The 17749-nt window shown below is 44.6% G+C and overlaps 1 protein-coding gene across 2 annotated transcripts in view; it reads right to left on the bottom strand.

The window, feature by feature from the left end:
* ccnd2a (cyclin D2, a) overlaps positions 1-17749 on the bottom strand; it is a 157838-nt gene that overhangs the window by 50011 nt on the left and 90078 nt on the right. The window lies entirely within an intron of this gene.

The following is a 17749-nucleotide window of genomic DNA, read 5'->3' as shown; positions in this document are numbered from 1 at the left end:
CACAGTACAGATTGTACCAATGGATGCATGTGTTGTATTGTCTGAAGTCGCTCCAAGCAACTTTATCAACTCAAACAAACACTTGACTGTGTGAAATTGAACTGAGCAACACACACTTTATTTTCCATTCATAGGCTTTATTATCATCTTAAGTCAAGAAGGAGACAGACACACTGACAGACGAATTAAAAAAAAAAGATAGAGAAACAGAAAGAGCAAGGGAAAGTAAGAAGGGAAGGGGAGGGCGCTTTTGCACAAAGGAGAAGCCTGGATTAAGTCATGAGTGGCAAGCGACATAGGTTGGATTTTTAACGAGTGAGATCACATCCTTTTCCCTAAACAGTGGAGGAACTCATCCTCGGGTGGACGGGACGGCCAAGCTGCTCAGCCCCGCCACTGTCTGTCTAACTGTCTGTCTGTCTGTCTGTCTATCTGCATGTGTGTGTGTGTGTGTGTGTGTGTGTGTGTGTGTGTGTGTGTGTGTGTGTGCGTGTGTGTAAAACAAACGGGACATCCATTACTGTGCTGAGACAGTGGCATGCAGCCCTGGCCCTGCACGCAGGAGCCTCCACACATGTCAGCAAGCTGCACACTGAGGCTGTGTGTGTGTGTGTGTGTGTGTGTGTGTGTGTGTGTGTGTGTTGTGTGTGTTGTGTGTGTGTGTTTGGGTGATCCAGTGTGGGAAGCACTTTGCATCTGTAACAGGGTTCATATGTGCATGTACGTATTACGTCATGAAGCTTCAAACACTGAAATGTTCTCTGGCATTTTTTTTTTTTTCAAATCAAAAACCTCCCAACGTGTCTCCAGGATCTCATGTCAAAGAGCAAGTTATGAATTTATTTTTTGCATACAGTATTCAAACGATATGTTTTAATAACTAGAATCTGGCACTCGGAGAGCGCAGACCTCCGCCACAGCTCAAATCAGTCACCAACAACAATAAGAACACCATATATAATAAAATAACATTGTGATCGGGGGTGTGATTGGAGCGGAGCGCTGCGGCGTGCGGTGCCTCTCTTTCTCGCCCTCTCTCCCTGTGTGTGTGTGTGTGTGTGTGTGTTTATCTGAAAAGGAAAACCGATAAGCAACATATTTTATGTTATTTTGCTTCATTTTAATTTGAAAATTGACTGGATTCTCTCGTATTGTCCTTTCCCGACTTCCTGTCTGGTGCGATCTGCTCTATCCAGCCAGTTGTAAAAACTGGCGCTCCACGGCGCGTGCGGCTCGTGGAGAAAATAGAGAGGAGTGGAGCGTCCGCGATCCACGGCGCCAACCACTACATGCGCGGTGGTCGCCCGCGCCTCCTGTATGAACAGTCAGATAGGTTAACAGAGGCGCCGATCTGAAACTTGGTGCTCGGCGCGTCTGCCGCTGCGCGCAGCGCATCCTGTGTGAACCAGGCGTTTTGTCCCCCACCCCCGTCGGCGGGCCTGCCCAACTATGTCAAACACTGCCCTATCTCTCAATGATAAAGAATCCTTTAAAAAATTCCTGGATCCAGACAGAGATCCGGATCATCACCAAAATTTAACGGATTCTAAGTTAGCCCAAGACCCACCTTTCCACAAAGTTTCATTGCAATCCGTCCATTACTTTTTCCGTGATCTTGCTAACAAACCAACCAACCAACAAACCAACCAACAAACCGACGTGATTACATAACCTCCTGGCGGAGGTAATAAGAGCACAGTTCTTCAACAAGACATGAAATCCAGGACAGGAATGATGTTATTTTCCAGCTTTCATCATGAGAGGAAAACTTTTCCACCGTAGACATGAACCATTGGTGTCCAACGTGAATCAAGACTTGACGAGTTAATCAACATGGATTTCTGGGGAAGCTTAAAATATCTTCATATGTTTATTTTAAACTGCTCTGAAGAAGTATAATGACGCGTGCATTTTCACGGTTACTGAAGAGAGGACTCATGCCATTTTCCAGGAAATATCTTATTTAATATCTCACAATGACGTCTGCTACGAGTCTCTCTGATATTATTTCTTTCTTCCAAACTTGAATTTGAGTTACAATGATGGTGCCGGAAAATAAGTGAATGAAAAAGAAAGTTAAGGACTTTTATTGAGTCCTATCAGTGTGTTGCTGCTGAGACCGAGCACGGTTCAAATCACGGCGCCAAGCAGTATCAAATGCTTACTAAGACAAGAGGTCGGGTGTTTAATAATTAGTTTCTCCAGCACATCCCACAAATGCTCAATTAGATAAAGATCTGGGGAATTCCAAAGCCTTAGTGGACCCTTTGAACTTCTCATTTCCCTCAAATCATTCCTGTAAATGTTGTGGAGCTTGGCAGGACACATGATCCACCCGAAAGAGGCGCTGCCACCAGGAAAGATGATATGAGCCACAGTAGCATCAGCCTGGGTGCCAGATTCAATGTTCTCCAGGAGAAAACTGCTCCTTTCCAAGCTTGTCTTTCCATGGTGCACCCTGAACACGATGCACACATAACACACGTGACATTTTAGCATTGCATCTGGAATTACTGTGTCTACATTCAAGGTACATTCAGGTAACAATTCATTTCTCACACATGAAAGCAGGTTACTGTACGTTCTCATTTTGGAGCAATTCTGGGAGGCATTACGGAACAAAGGCTCTTGGTTTAGAAGCTCTAAACACCTGCTGGCTTGGAGATGATTTGACTCAAACATCTAAGCAGGACAGTTGAAACCCTGCTGGTCACACTACCATGAATGGCTGCTTCCTGCTTCCACCTGGTATATGAACCCTGAGATCAGCTGTGAGTTACTTTCTGCCTTTGGCTGTGCTTTTCAAGCCTAAGGTTTAACGCCGGACGCTCTTCCTGACGTGAGGGTTACACTGCTTGCTCAGAGGCAAGGTGGCGACCCTGCGGCATTGGGATTTGAACCAGTATGTTCAACATCAAACATGGATTTAGTGTCATTTTGAAATCTTTGAAAGTGACATTGAAAAACTGCAGCTTCGGTATTTGTGTTGACACGATGTTGCTGACAGGCAGCCAGGAGAGGAGGAGATGATCAGTGTCTATTCCTGTGGTGTTTCCTGGTGATTAAGTGGCATCAGCCCAGATGAAGCAGACTTGCTTCATATTTATGATGATGAGTGGACAGCAACTCCCAAAAACAAATAAAAAATCACTCAACAACACCTGGCCTTGCAGGCTGGTATGAGCTCTGCATGTTTCTATTTCAATGATTTATTGCATAAATGAAGGAAGGCGCTCTGCAGTGTTGAGACTTCTAACGACTTCTGTGGAGATCCATGAGAAACATATCGACGATCATTAACCTCCCACACACTATCCATCCCTACTTTTCTCCCTTCCTCCCTTCATCCCGCAACATACTTTCTGTCCTATGTGTTGCATCCAGGGTGGAGGAGCAGAAATGGGTTTGGGGGAGCTTCATGAAGATGGATTCACAGACGGGGATGCTTCCAGCCTACGATGAGAAGGTTAGAAAGATACAGGAAGACAGATGTAGAGCTAAAGGATGAGATGGCGGATGATTCCAATAGAGAAATCATAATATTCATGGCTTGTTATGAGAATTTTCCTCCCCTTAAACTCCCTTCCTCCGCGTTCTTTCTGTACTCTCTCTCTCTCTCTCTCTCTCTCTCTCTCTCTCTCTCCACCCTCATTCTGCTCTCCCTCCACCCCTCCATCAACCCTCTCCAGACTGTGCTTTCACTTTGGGGGGCCCTCAGCTTCCCTCTCGGCTGATCAGGGAGCTTTCAAGGTACCCTGATGGATGCTAATGCCGGACTCTTTCAGATCGTTTTACAGCCGGAGCCTTTGATCTGCCAGCAGGCCTCTCTCCACGGGCTGCCTGTCCTGAGAAAATGTAAATCCCCGCCTTACAGACACCTGTGAAAAAAATACAGCAGAAAGGGGGACAGAAAAAGAAGTTACTCTAAAGAAAAGGGGAAGAAAAGATACAGTATTGTGACATTTGGAAAAAGGGGGCATAGTTTAGATTGCAGCAGAGTGACAAAGAATGAGATGGAAATTGTGCGGAAATAAGAGCGAGTAGCAAAAAAAAAAAAAAAAAGGGACAGAGCTGCAGAGAAAGGAGTGGAGAAACTGAGACATGGCAACCAACAAAGAGGGAAAAGAGGAATGGGTACCACAGAACAGAGACAGAAGGGACATGGATGGAGGTAATAGAAAGAAAAGCTACAACGGCAAAAAAAAAGAAGAAGGAAAGTTAATCTAAAGACCCAGCATGGAAGACAGGAGGAGAATGGCCGGGAGAGAGAAAGCAAGATGAAAATACTGGACTAAAAGTCGGTAAATGCAGAGACAGATGGACAATTTGACCTGGGAATAAAGAAAGAGAATGACAGAAAGCGAGCCCAGACAGACATATGAGGCCTGCTGTGCAGCTCAAGGGGCGGATGTGTCTGTACAGTTGAAAATTTAGGAAGGAAGAAGTAAAAAAGAAAGTATGGTGAAGGGGACTCCAGTCAGCGGAGGCCGGTGAAAGAGGGCTCCCTCAGCAGCAGCAGCGGCAGCAGCAGCAGCAGCGGCAGCAGCAGCAGCAGCGGCAGCAGCAGCAGCGGCAGCAGCGGCAGCAACAGCAGCAGCAGCAGGGCTCTGAATAGTGGGGCTGCTGCTAGACAGCTGGCTGCAGCTGATCTTTGGACGGACTGTGGAAGGGCGCTTGTCTTCCTGTGGCCAGCTGCTGGGTGCAGAGGCCCGCAGTGACAGCACAAGGCTCAGAATTGATTACCAGAGCTGGCAGTTCAATGGGTGGGATGGATGGAGTGCAGCGGGGTTGACTTCCCTGAAGTACACTGTACAGCAGCAGCAGCAGGGCACAGCTGCCACTTACTGTAAAACCTTTTCCAAGAAACACGAAAAAAAAAAAGCCCTCCACAAAAGAGAGATCGCTATTAACATTATTCCTCCTGTCTCTCTATATTTCTTTAATGCCTTTATTTCTTCTCCTTCTCCTCCCATTTGCAGTCTTTTCTTTTCTTCCTCCAGACAATGGTAGAGGAAATGGTTGTCTCGCAAAGGAGATAAACTGCGTCGAGAAGTGCTGTGAGACTGCAGAGATCCTGTGGGTCTTGCTATACAAATACGTAGACCGCTGCTGTACACTAAGATATGAGGTTGCTTTGTGTAACTGGGGCTCTTCCTGTGTGGGGTGCAGGCCATGCACCTGCTAACCCTGCGCTTGCTAACACTACGCTCCATTTAAGAGTGATGGAGAGAAAAGCCATCTTGCAAGGCCAATCGAACTCTCGTCTTAATAACCGTGTACAATTCTGGGCTCTCCGCTCAACGCTGATGTTCCCTTTTGTGTGTCCATACACACACGCACACACACACTCCGTCACGCTGTCACCCACACGCCCCGCTGCCCTCCGTCTCCCTCCATCTTCCTGCTGTCCTATCAAAACAGGAATGAAGTCATTCTCCATGCAGGTCCGGATGGGAAGAAAACCAAGCCCAAGGTCCACAGTAGCGGCAGTATCCTCCTGTCTGCGCGTCTGTTCCTTGTCAGTCTGACAGTCTGTCTGTCTGTCTGTGCGTCTGATCAGGACACATCCGGCCATCCTGACTCCCCCGTGACTCCCCCAGGCCTCTGTGTCAGAAGGAAGGAAGGAAGGCCCCGTGGTCACACAGGAGGGAGGGTTTTTTTCAGACAGGGAGGGAGGAAGTGTGAAAGGGTGTCTTAGCTGGAGCTGATCCACTCCATTGGAGCCTCTCACTATAGAAGGGCTGTTTAGACAGGGACAAGGCCAAGCACAAGTGTGTGTGTGTATCTATGGCTACGCACCAAGATCATCACAGAGGGGGAAAGAGAGCTGTGTGTTCTGTTGTATTTATTGATGGCTCAATTCATAACATTCAGCATATAATTCCAGCTGGCCAATGAGCCCGCTGGGGACATTAGATGGCTTGTGTCTCTCTCTCTCTCTCTGTGTGTGTGTGTGTGTGTGTGTGTGTGTGTGTGTGTGTAGTGTGACTCAGTGCTTCTGAGTTCACTGCTCATCAGAGAGTGACAGCTTACCTCAGTGGAAATTCAACTGAGTCATCATGTTCAGTGACTGTGCCGAACATGATGGGTTTAGCACCTCCACAGACACATACGAGGGTGTACCCAAAAAAAAACCGGAATTTGATTATAACTTTTTATTTATGACATTTCAAAATAAAACACCACCGTCGCCTTCAAAATAATCCCCATCCGCATTAATGCAGCGCTCCAGCCGTGTCTCCCACTTCACCAATGCGTCGTCAGACCCGCGCGTAAAAGTGCCATTTTTTTGCCGGCTGCGATTTTTCTGTCACCTCCTCCACATCTGCAAACCGCTGTCCCTTCAGCTCTTTCTTCAACTTGGGGAACAAGAAAAAGTCACTGGAGGCTTCATCTGGCGAATAAGGCGGATTGGAGAGGAGATTCATCTCATTCTTCGCCAGAAACTGCGTGAGGCGCAGCGCCGTGTCCGCTGGCGCACTGTCGTGGTGGATCAACCGGCTCCACTCCGCGGGCCGCTTCCTCCTCACATCCTCACGGAGTCGTCTGAGGACGTCCATGTAGTAGTCCTGATTTACAGTCTGACCTGGAGGGACAAACTTGCTGTGGACGATACCCTGGACAGCGGAAAAGCAGCTCAGCAGGCTGAGCGGACCTGACGCGCCGACATCTGGCCCTTTTTAAACCACCCGAACCACTCATGGACCTGATTCTTCGCCAGAGCATCATCCTTCTAGGCTTGCTGCAACAAGGTGAGTGTTTCTGCTGTTGTTTTTTCCCAGCAAAAAGCAGAATTTAATGTTTACGCGCTGCTCTGGCTTCCCAGTCAATGTCGCCATTTTGGAAAAAATCGCAGACCACCTCTGCACTCTGTTGCTATAAATAGCGCCTGACAGGCGTCAGTGTCACTCTCGGAGCTCAAATTTCTCACAGATGTGCATGAGGCTTACCTGCAGCACATCTGACGGCCAGAAGTCGGAACTCGTTATTATTATTGTTTTCTGACCAAATTCCTGTTTTTTTTGGGTACCCCCTCGTATATACCAGCACACACATGAAACCGACATACACTCACCCAATTTTCTGTGGGGAAAAGTTCTGTGACCTGTGCTCGGTAAGAAAACAGTAGCTCTACTGTGCAACGCGTTAGCATCACCTGGCAGAATTCGTTTAATGGTCGTACTTCCAAGGCCACATGTGCACGATTTCTGCAATAAAAAAAAAGTGCAAAAGAGGTGGCAGAGAACAACAAATGCTAGAGAAGTGTGAAGAATTGCCAGCAACTAATCTCTTCTTGCTCTTGGCTTTGCTGCTGGAGCACATGAGAGGATTTAAGTGCGCTGGAGAATGAGTTGGAAAAAGACATTTCCATGCGCGAGCGGACGGTCGCTGGGAGGGAAACAACAATGCAGAGCGGGGGAGAAGCAACTACTATCCACAACATTCGCTGTTTTCCCTCAGCCACAGGTGATGGCGTTAATGGTTTGTTGGGAAGGTAAACGGCTGGATGTGGACCAGTAATCAAGAAATGGCTGGCAGCCACACAGGGGGAAAAAAAAAACTGTTGAGGCGTCCTCAGGCTAACTCCCAAACGGATCTGTGACTCATCTTGTGTTTTGACCTTTCTTGTAAAGTGCATGTGTTAGTGGGAGACCATTAAAAAACCCTACGAGTGTAAACAAAGTATTGGCGTCATCTACCTTTCAGAGGTGTGTCAGAGTGAGGAAATCCAAGTGTTGGATGGATGGCGTTTGTTGCTGATCACTAAAGCTTTCACTGGACAGAGCCCAAAGTTACATTTTTGATGCCGCTCAAGTTATTTTATGCTGACTCAATGCAAAATAGGACAGCTCTGTTTTAAAGGACGCCACAAACTGTGTTGCAGGCTGCTAATAGCTTTTACTCCGAAGCAGGCAAACCACATGCATGTGCTTTTTCCATTTCCAAAAGTGTGACAAATGGCTGCCAATAACACCTGGCAAAGAAAATGTATCCATACAGGCCTGTGATTATTCCAGGTACTGGATTTTGTGTTCTTGATGTACTAACATGACACAGGGTTTTAAAGAAAAAGAACATTTCAGTTGAAAATGATGAATAAATGTGTATTGTGACTTTTGAAAGGGCTAAACTGAAATTATTCACAATTGCCAAATTATGGCAGGGGCTTCATTAAAAGCTGGGGATAACCATTTCAAATCGATAGCAAACATTAAGTCAGACTGCTCTTGTTTTTGTTGATAATGTCATTTTCTATGTCTTACTTCACGAGGTGGTTGCTCTGTCAGGAAAGGTCATCACGCAAAAATGTCATTTGCAGACGCAACGCTTGAATCTAGTCTGACACAGGAACAATCCCAAACGCTGCACTTTTAGCTTCTGAGCTCAAATGAACATCGATGACATCTTGGGTTAGTGTGGAGGAAGAGAAAAACAGAGCCAGCGAGGCTACATTCTTTCCCCATGTTTAAAAAAGCTGCTCCACCATTGTCTGCCAGTTACAGTTAAAACTTAAGCCATAAATCAACACATCACTTCCTCTATTGAGTCATTATTGTTTTGTTTGCTTTATAATTTCTCCCCTCATTTTCTGTGTATTCAGCTGATAAGACTTACAGTCGAGGTTTGAAAAGGCACACCCTTCTGCTGTTCAGCTACTAAAAATAAGTGGTGAAGTAATGTGAAAAACACTGCTCTATTTACATTCTGGTAAGTTACAGTCTCAACGCTGCCTGCTCGCAGGCCTGCCTGCCTGCCTGCAGTGTTGAATCTAGGCTAAATGACTGAGGGGAAATTTCACTGCTTCTTTCTGGCCGAGGGACAGGGAAAATGGTGAGAAACTGGAGTTTCTGTAGAGAGAAAGAAGAGGAAGAGAAATTTACAAATTGAAGCTGGACGGTTGCTTTTTGTGATCTAAAATCTAAATAAAAATACAGTTAAAAAGGAGGAATGGTCCCAGAAATGATGCAAACAGCTGTCATCACCTTCAGGCATGTGAATCCGTTGTTGTATCTGTGTACTGTGTCATTCCTTCTTAATGGGGGAAGAAGGGGAAGCAGGAGGAGGAGGAGAGGGAGGGGGGCAGAGATAAGAAACACTGCAGGGTGGAGGGTGGATCCAAATCTCCCCGGCTGAATTTATGAATGATTGGGATCAGAAGGGACACGTGGACAATGTGTGTGCTCTCCTCAGACTCCGCCGGCGACCACGCATCTCCCGACGACTCTGTTCTCCTCAGACGGAGCGAGCAAGACGGACAGAGACAGGCAGAAAGATAGCATCGTTCGCCATGAGGACCCGCCGTCACATAAACACACTTTCACACACACTTGAGGATAAGGACAGATCACATGGAGGCTCTTTTATGAGGATTTTATCAATGGTTTTATATTTATTAAGCCTGTTGAAGGAAGTCTTCAATCTTTCACTTTAATTGTAATTAATTGTACATATTTGTATATATTATGGTTCCTGTTATATTATTATCACCCTTTTGACCATTTGCACTATTACTTGTTCTTTATTTGCACTCCCCTGTGTGTTCTATGAGCCTCTCGCACCTGTAAATTTCTCCACTGTGAGATTAATAAAAGTCTATTCTATTCTATTCTATTCTATTCTATTCCAATAAGCTGAGCTTACTCAGGGCTAACATGCTGGAGAACACATTTGATGAAAACTGTGATCTATTAATCATGACATGTTCAATCAGTCCATCTGTGAGCAACACAAAAGCTTTTAGATCGCATTTATTTCTGGGTTTATGCCTCCCATTGGTTGTTTCATCCTTTATGTTGCCCTCAGTCTCCAATTTGACTGCTCTGTTCCACCTGGATAATTCTTGTTAATTTGTCACTGCCTGATTTCTTGGTGTAGATATTGGTTTTTGTGATGCTACAACATGGTGCTGCAGTTGTCCGCATTGTCGCAAGTTCAATCCTGCAGGTCAGCAGGGCCTTCAGGGACATGTCTTCCTGCGCTTGCTTCTGTCCAAAACGCCTGTTTTATAGATCAGGGGATACTCTGCCCTTTTCTCCAATGCTAGCAGGGTTAGACGTTGCATCTTGCAGCTTTAACGTAGCTGAAGTCCATGGAGGCTGTAGGAAATGCAAAATTTGACACAGTTGCTTTTGAATGCACTGAAGAATGTAACGAAGGAGCTGTTCAAACAAGCATTTTACAGTAAAGATGCTTCATATGAATGATTTCTTTGCTGTTTTACCATGAAGAAATTAGAGTACAGAAAAAAAGACAATGTACAGCCATACTGCTGGAAATGGTTGCATGCAGATTGAATATCTCCAACCATCTTGCTTTAAGCTGGAAACAATTTGGAAGGTCTTGGGTGAGTAAAGTAATCACATTACACAACCTTGATGAAGCCACTTAGGGACTGCGAAATGCTTTCATACGGATAACTCGGTGGAGTTCTGCGCTCTGAAAGGAGCCAATCTTCATGTCATTCCACTGATCCCACTATATTACTTCTCTGATAAGTTAAATCGATGCAATGTGACAGCAGGCCTGGCGGCTCGAACAGACGCACCCAACCAGCTGATGATGAAACGCAGCAAGGATGCAATCATGTATTTTGCCACCACTCACCCTCCCTTCACCTCCCAAGCCTCTGATGAGGAAAAAGAAGTAAAAGGAGCTTGTTTGCATCTTATCTGCAGGAAATAGCATTAGCCAAAATTGTACTCTTGGGCTGAGGCTTGAAAGGGATGGCCTGGCTGCAGCCGTCATTAGCCCTGTCCCCCGACGTGCGGCCCGTCTCTGATCCAGAGCCAGGGCTGGGCAGGAAGGCAGAAGGTGGGCATGGGAGGGTCGGCAGCCCTGGGTGGGCTCCACCGCTTGAGCCTGGGTAATGGGCTGGCACCCATCAACCTGGTATGTCGGTATGCGGGCCACCAGTGTTTGTGCTGACGTCAGGGGATTTTAAATCAGCCCACTGGCAGACAACTGGGAAACAAGAGGAGCTACCCAGCCTGCACTGCAGCACGTGCCGCCACTGTCACCGCCGCCGGCCGTCCGGTTCTGATCCTCCCATCTCTGACTGAAGTGGCGCCAGCAGAGTATCTCCTTCAGTGACTTGTGCTCAGCTTGCAGTGTTACTCTTGTTTTTTTGGGCACGTGTGCGTCCATGTTTCTCTTTCTCAGACGCAGTAAAACAGTCTGTCTCAGCTCACTCGCGTCCCACAATCCCCTGCACTGCCACCAATGAGAACTATGCCTTTTCCCAGCCGTTTCCACCACTGCAGCTATTTTTCCCATGCTCTGCTTTCCGAGAGCCTATTTGGGGCATTTAGGCTATCAAACAAGCTGAGAATGAAAAAAAAAAAAAAAACCTCTTTCAGAATTCAAACAACAAACAAACTGAATCAATAAATCAGTAGGCACAAATCACTTCTCAAATGTAACCAAGCTATTGTTTCTAAATGCACTCACGTCCATGTATGTGCTTTTAAACGACTCAGCTTTTTTTAAACGACCTCTCCCTTTTTTCCTTTGACAATACGCTGAAGTGCTACATGATGTTTCCTGTGCCTTCAGAAACAATAAGATAATTGAAAAGCAGCATTTATAGCGCCTTTTGTGGCCAGTGTGTCAGGGTGAATGGCTGGTCCTGGCCCTCAGGCAATGCATACAACCTGCAATTCAGATTAACAGCCTTCTCAATGAGAAAGACATATCACCTTTGCTCTCAGTGTTTTACAACACTAGTCTCCAAGTAACACAGCTCAGGGGCAGCAGGCAGCATCTCAGCCCGAAGAGCGAGCTGAAGAGGGACCTGTCAGACGCGCAGTGTCAAGTGTCCGCTGAAGGGACACTCAAGTGTCCTCCAATTGTACTGTAAAAAGGTTGTGATGTACATTTATGCAGGCAGCCGAACAAAAACAGGAAGCCAAGGAAATGTATATTCTATAAGGGCTCTTTGATACTGCAACAAGAGGTTCTCACATGACAAGCAGACGAAAGCCTGTGACACCATAATGCAGAGCACTGGCCGGCTTATCAGAGGACTACTATTAATACCAGTGAGACTGCTCCACGTCCCTCGAGGGAAAAATGATGGAGGAAGTCATCGATTCTTCCCACCATAATCTCTGGGAAGGACAGACCTTGCCTTTTCCCTTTTGGGTGACGAGGGTTATTATTCTAAAACTTTGAAAGGGCCCACACAAGAGCTATTTTTGTGGCCTTAGAGATCCGCTGTAGCACCAGTAAACAGGCCGCGCTGCAGCCTCTTCCTCTCAGGACTGCGGTTTGATCTCCACAGATCGTTTTATAAATCGAAAGCTGCATCGATGTTTGACTGAATTCACAAACTTAACTTTATGCGTATTACAGAGTTCCCTCTAGTGGCAGGAAGCGTACAGGAATAGCCATATTGTTGCTACAGCAAAACCCTGAATTACAACCACAACACATTTTTATTTTTGGTTTCTTCCATTCTGTCATGGCTGCATTTGCTGATTATCCTACTGAAAAAAAAAAAAAAAAAAAAAAAAAAGAAATAGACTGAGGTTGACTTCTCCCAGTGACTTCAGTCCGGAAATCGCCGTCTATCACTTACGTGACGGGTCAAATCAGTAGTTCAAGGGTTCCACAGCAAAGAAAGCTTTCTTGCGGTACGAAGTGGCACGCCTTTAGATCCGTTACACACACGCTCGTGTCTGAATGTGTCAGGGTGTGGTTTCACTCAAGAAAACAAACACACAACACACGGGGAGTTTATACTCATGTTAAATGAATAATAACAGCTTGTTTGGCTGAATTATACCATCAAAGTCAGAGTAAATAGAAACAGAAAAGCAAATGTTAACGAGGCGACCCAGTCGGCCCGCTGATGCCGAACCAGTCAGCCCAAAATAAACGGAACCACAGAGACACTGTAAAGCTTTAATGATAGCCGGAGAATAATTGCCAACATTTACATTTCCCAAACTGGACTCAGTTAGCAGAAACTTTCATTTACACGAAAACAACTAAGAGAACTAATAAACTTCCTGGATGCACACCACAGTAAACACAAAGGAAAATATGCATGAACTGAAATCAAGCTAAAAATGAGGGTTAAAAAGACAACAATTTATAGGATATAATGGAATAGAATGTTTTTTTTTTTAATCCCAGGGAGAAATTCTTGAATGTGTTCAACTCTACTGTGCAAAATGTCAAACATTTTCAACTCTCTTTTATAAAACCTGAAGCAACCATTTTTTTTAAAATAGAATAATCAATGTTGTGCAGAGCCAAAATGTAAAATTGGTGGCATGAATTCATATGAAATGTAGTTCAACAATATCCAAGGACACGGTATTTATAGTGACACTGTAAGATCCTTGAACATGAAAACAGGCCTCAGAAAGTTGACGAACTCTTGATATCAGACAAAAGATTAGAAAACACAACACCCCCCCCCCCCCCCAAAAAAAAGGCAGAAATTAGATTGATTATATAGTTTCCTCCTCAGATTGACAGAAATTGACACAATGAGAATATGCTGAGCGTTGTTCAGAGAGGTTAAAGGGTTGCTGCCTGAAAATAGTTGTGCAAACAACTTGATTCCAGTCACAAACTGGACCATTAAAATGAACTGTAGTTCATCAAATTTAGTTTTTCAGTAAAAAGACGTGAGCCTGTACTCGTACTGCTGTGACACAACAGCTGAACTCAACTCGGTGTGTGAATAAGTCAAAAGATTGACTGGGTTCATTCAGCTGAAGACGCCGGGAGTCAAAATGTTGTAACGCAGGTTTTCCAGACAGGTCTGTTTGGGTTCATCTGCTGGAAATAAAGTCTGATGGGTTCATCTGGGAACACCGTGGTGCAATCTGCAGCACAGCGCGTCGCAGAACGTCGAGGTGAACTACAAACATGGAGGCTGACGGCTCTCATCTGGGTAAACCGGTGTTCTCATGAGGGTTAACAGGAGACCAGAACTTCACATGAAACGACGAAATGCAGCAGCTGGCTGGACATTGTGTAGCAGTCTATGACTGAGGACTTTTTCTGTCTTCTGACGTGCAAAATCAAGGATAAGCCAGACTGCAGCAGAATCATGAGTTCAATGTCTATTCAAAGCCTTGTAAGAAAAACAAGGTGGATTTCCCCATTGGAAACTTATTTTTCCAAGCTCTTTGAAATCACGCTGGGAGAACTCAATGTGGACCTACTGTCACACATCTGCAGGCATGACGTCAATAACGAGGAGAATAATGTCAGCAATGATCATATGCTTCTGCACAAAAATCCAGCGCATTTTGAGTTCTTTTGAAAAACAATGACTCTGTTTTGGGGAATTTAGTTGGTATGAAAATCAGAGGAACTTGGAGTAAAAAGAAAGAAAAGAAAAAAAAAAAAGTCCACATCTGTCCTAATAGTCACAGCATGGCTTTTAGGAGTGGAGCAGCTGCATGGTGTTAATCCGAAGAGGCAGAATTTGTGAACACAAGTGTTCTGCTGCTGTCGCTGGACAGTAAAGCATGTGTCAAAAGTGTTAAGTCATCCTCAGAGCGGCCACCTGACCCAAGATAGCACCACCGCAGAGGATCCTCCTTAATGCGGCTGACTGAGCATGATCTGTGTACAGATATTAAACATAAGGTGAGCTGTTACCAAACCCAGAGCAACGCAACAGGGACGGACAATTACAATAACTTGGTGATGTGATGAAACACACACTATACCAGCCTAGAGTTATTAGGTGAACAAAAAAAAATAATATCATGGATGTAATGCAAACAAATTGAAATAGCAAAAAATAAGTTTCAAGACCACATCTGTAACAGCTGTGGTTGTTGCAGGATGTATGTGCAGCTCTACTGTAATATAGAGTTTTTTTAATACCCAGTTTGCTGGCGACTCAACACGGAATGATTAATTTGATCCCGACACAGACAACGCATGTCAGTACAGGGCATGATATGCATGTCAGAGAAGAGATGTATCACTCCTATAGCCGCCGGCAAATATCTGTCTAATGACATGTTGAATATGTCGATAGTGGCCAGTAACACCATACATTCATTTATGTTTTTGAAGTTCAAACTTTGCCCCTGAACGTGGATGAAAGATGATTTAAAAATAGTTTGAAAGTGCAACGATTGCTAGTTTGAATTTTTTAAGACCTACTGATCAAGTGGGAATTTACATCTTCGGTACATCTTCAGCGTTTACCGGAAGATGATGACAATGAGCAACGGTTTTCCAGGGAAAGACGTCTTATTGATGCCAGAGTTAATTGGGTCGATGGCAAGACCCAACAGAAGAGGTATGCAGGTAAAGGTATGCAGACAATAACAATATTGTACATGTTTAACTTTGAAACAGATGGGTTACAGCAGCAGAGGCCACGCCTACTGGAAGAGCTTCATTTGGATGTATGCATGGACTCACAGCTAGACAGATACCCTGCAGCAACTGGAACCATTTATCTTTTTTTATTCATTCCTAGAGATTCAAGAGATTTTTCTCACACTCATCATCTGACATTAGATGGTACAAGAATGATCAGTGAATCATCCAGAGATGAAGCAACAAGCTGGACCCAGAGGTAACATTACATATCATGACTTGTTGGAGCATGAAACCGATATTGATAAAATCACCAAAAGAAAAGGTAACCAGGTAACAACTGAACAGTGATGATTAAAGGGATACTTCAACATTTTGGCAAACTGGCCCATTTAGCGCAATTCCTTAGTCATTTCGAACAGCATACTTACTTTTTTTGTGAGGGCGAGCTGTTGTTTATTCAGAGGTGAGTCGGGGAAGGTTTTCGGGACGGACACAATGGAAGTGGGCGGTATTTTTGTTCCCCCTCGTCAAACTCATCAAATACAAAATCCAACAACCCCCAAACACTTTGGTGGACACGTTATAATCCGCACGTTCTTGTGGGAGGGGCTTAACTTGCGTAAGGGCGTGATGTCAGAGAAAACAGGACAGGATTGGCTGTGCTGAGTTTCAAAACGCCATCTTACTTAGGTAACCCTAAGCAAGATGGCGGAGATGCCGAATCCTGCCTACTGCACCTTTAACATAATACGACTCACGGTACTTCAACCGGTGAGGACAGAGGAAGAGACTGGAGATGATCGCTCTGTGAAAATCAATCTGAACCCAGTGGTGGGAGTCTGCGTGGCTCAGAGCGGGTTTCACACCAGCCCAGCTCAGAGAGATCAGATGTGTGTAAGGGCGGACACAAGCGCGTACACACGAACACGTTTCAACAGCATATATACATAACTGTAAAAAGTCCCGACATTTTTGTCACGTATATGTGTAAATAAATGACTGTTTTACTGTCAAAATCAGTTTCTCAGTGTTGCTTTTCTTGTTTTATTGAAGGAAACCACTGTTCAGATGCTTGAGGTTCCCTGAAGCAAAAAAATATCAGCATCAGAATCACTTTTCTATTTTTACATAAAGCTCGTTTTCTCAGTTTTTTGGTCTATATTCCACTGCCAATTACTACAGAATGGAAAAAGGTAGAAACAGTATTTTTTCCTGATGAAAGAAGAGAGTCTACTCTTTTTTTTCTGGGTGGGGGGGGGGGGGTGTTCAGTGTTGGAGCACAATATTTGGCGGGTCTTTAAAAATCAGTGTAAATCCTTAAAATCGCTGGCACTCTGGGGCTCTCTGCTCTGAAAGAGTCTGGCAAAAAACGACTTCAAGGTTATTCTGGCAATATTTTATCAGCCTGGCCCACTCCAGATGAAATGTGGCTCCTGAACTAAAATCTGATAAAGACTATGGTGATAAAAAGACAAGTGAAACATGTCAAATGAAGCAAAACGCTCTTTAAAAAGTTTCCTCAACTGGAATCATAAAGAGTTCATTCACGGCAGCTGGTGTTTCTCTTTGTATTGAAAAAACTATCTGAATGAACGAGTGTATAATCTCTCCCTTCCTGTGTTATGTGTCATCATCTGTTGAGATTAAAACCTGCAAAAAAAAAAACTGTTTGAGTACAAAAAACAAAAAGGTCATCTGAAGGTTATTTATTTATGTAAAGTACAGATATAAGGTCGTTGTTAATTCCGACCTACTGTACGGTGATACTTTACTGTAATCCTTTGATTTTTTTTTTTTGTGTGTCTAAACTAAGCATCTATATGAACCTTACTCATTTTATTCAATGAACAAAAGCTGTACTTTAGTCTTCAAAAGCAAACAGAATTTTTACATTGCAATTTGAAAAGTACATCAGTCACAGCGTGGTAAAGGAGAGAAAGCACCTAAAGCAAAGGCTTACAGGAATCCATGCTTGTGAGGTTTCGAAGACAAAGGAAGACGCAGTAGTGGTATCATATCATTACGATACTGAAAATGACAGTAACAAGGTCAATAATAGATGTGCTGACCTTTATCTCACTCTGAGCTGCTTCCTTTTGAGTGAGTTACACACCTGCTGTGTTACAGTGAATAGATGCGAGTCAGTGCAACGACACGGCGGCGAAAACCTGACCGATGCAGGCACCAAGTGGCTGCTGGTGAAGGTCAAATCCTGCAGCAAGTCACAGATTAGGTTTCGCTTCTCAAGTAGCATCATGCCGAGAGCCATGAGCAAACTTTTCCACAGCTTCCCCAAAATTCTGAGTATTTCACACAACCAATGACAGAAGAAAAGTATGAGCAAGTAAAGAAAGCTTCTGAATCTCCTGTAGATGACAAACAAGTCAGCGAGACTGGTTTCAATCAAAACAAAACTACAAGCCCAGCAGTTCCTCTGAGCTCTTCT

This window comes from Salarias fasciatus, chromosome 7 (genome assembly GCF_902148845.1).
Source record: "Salarias fasciatus chromosome 7, fSalaFa1.1, whole genome shotgun sequence".
In the NCBI taxonomy this organism is placed as follows: domain Eukaryota; kingdom Metazoa; phylum Chordata; class Actinopteri; order Blenniiformes; family Blenniidae; genus Salarias; species Salarias fasciatus.
This window is presented reverse-complemented; position numbering and strand designations above follow the sequence as displayed.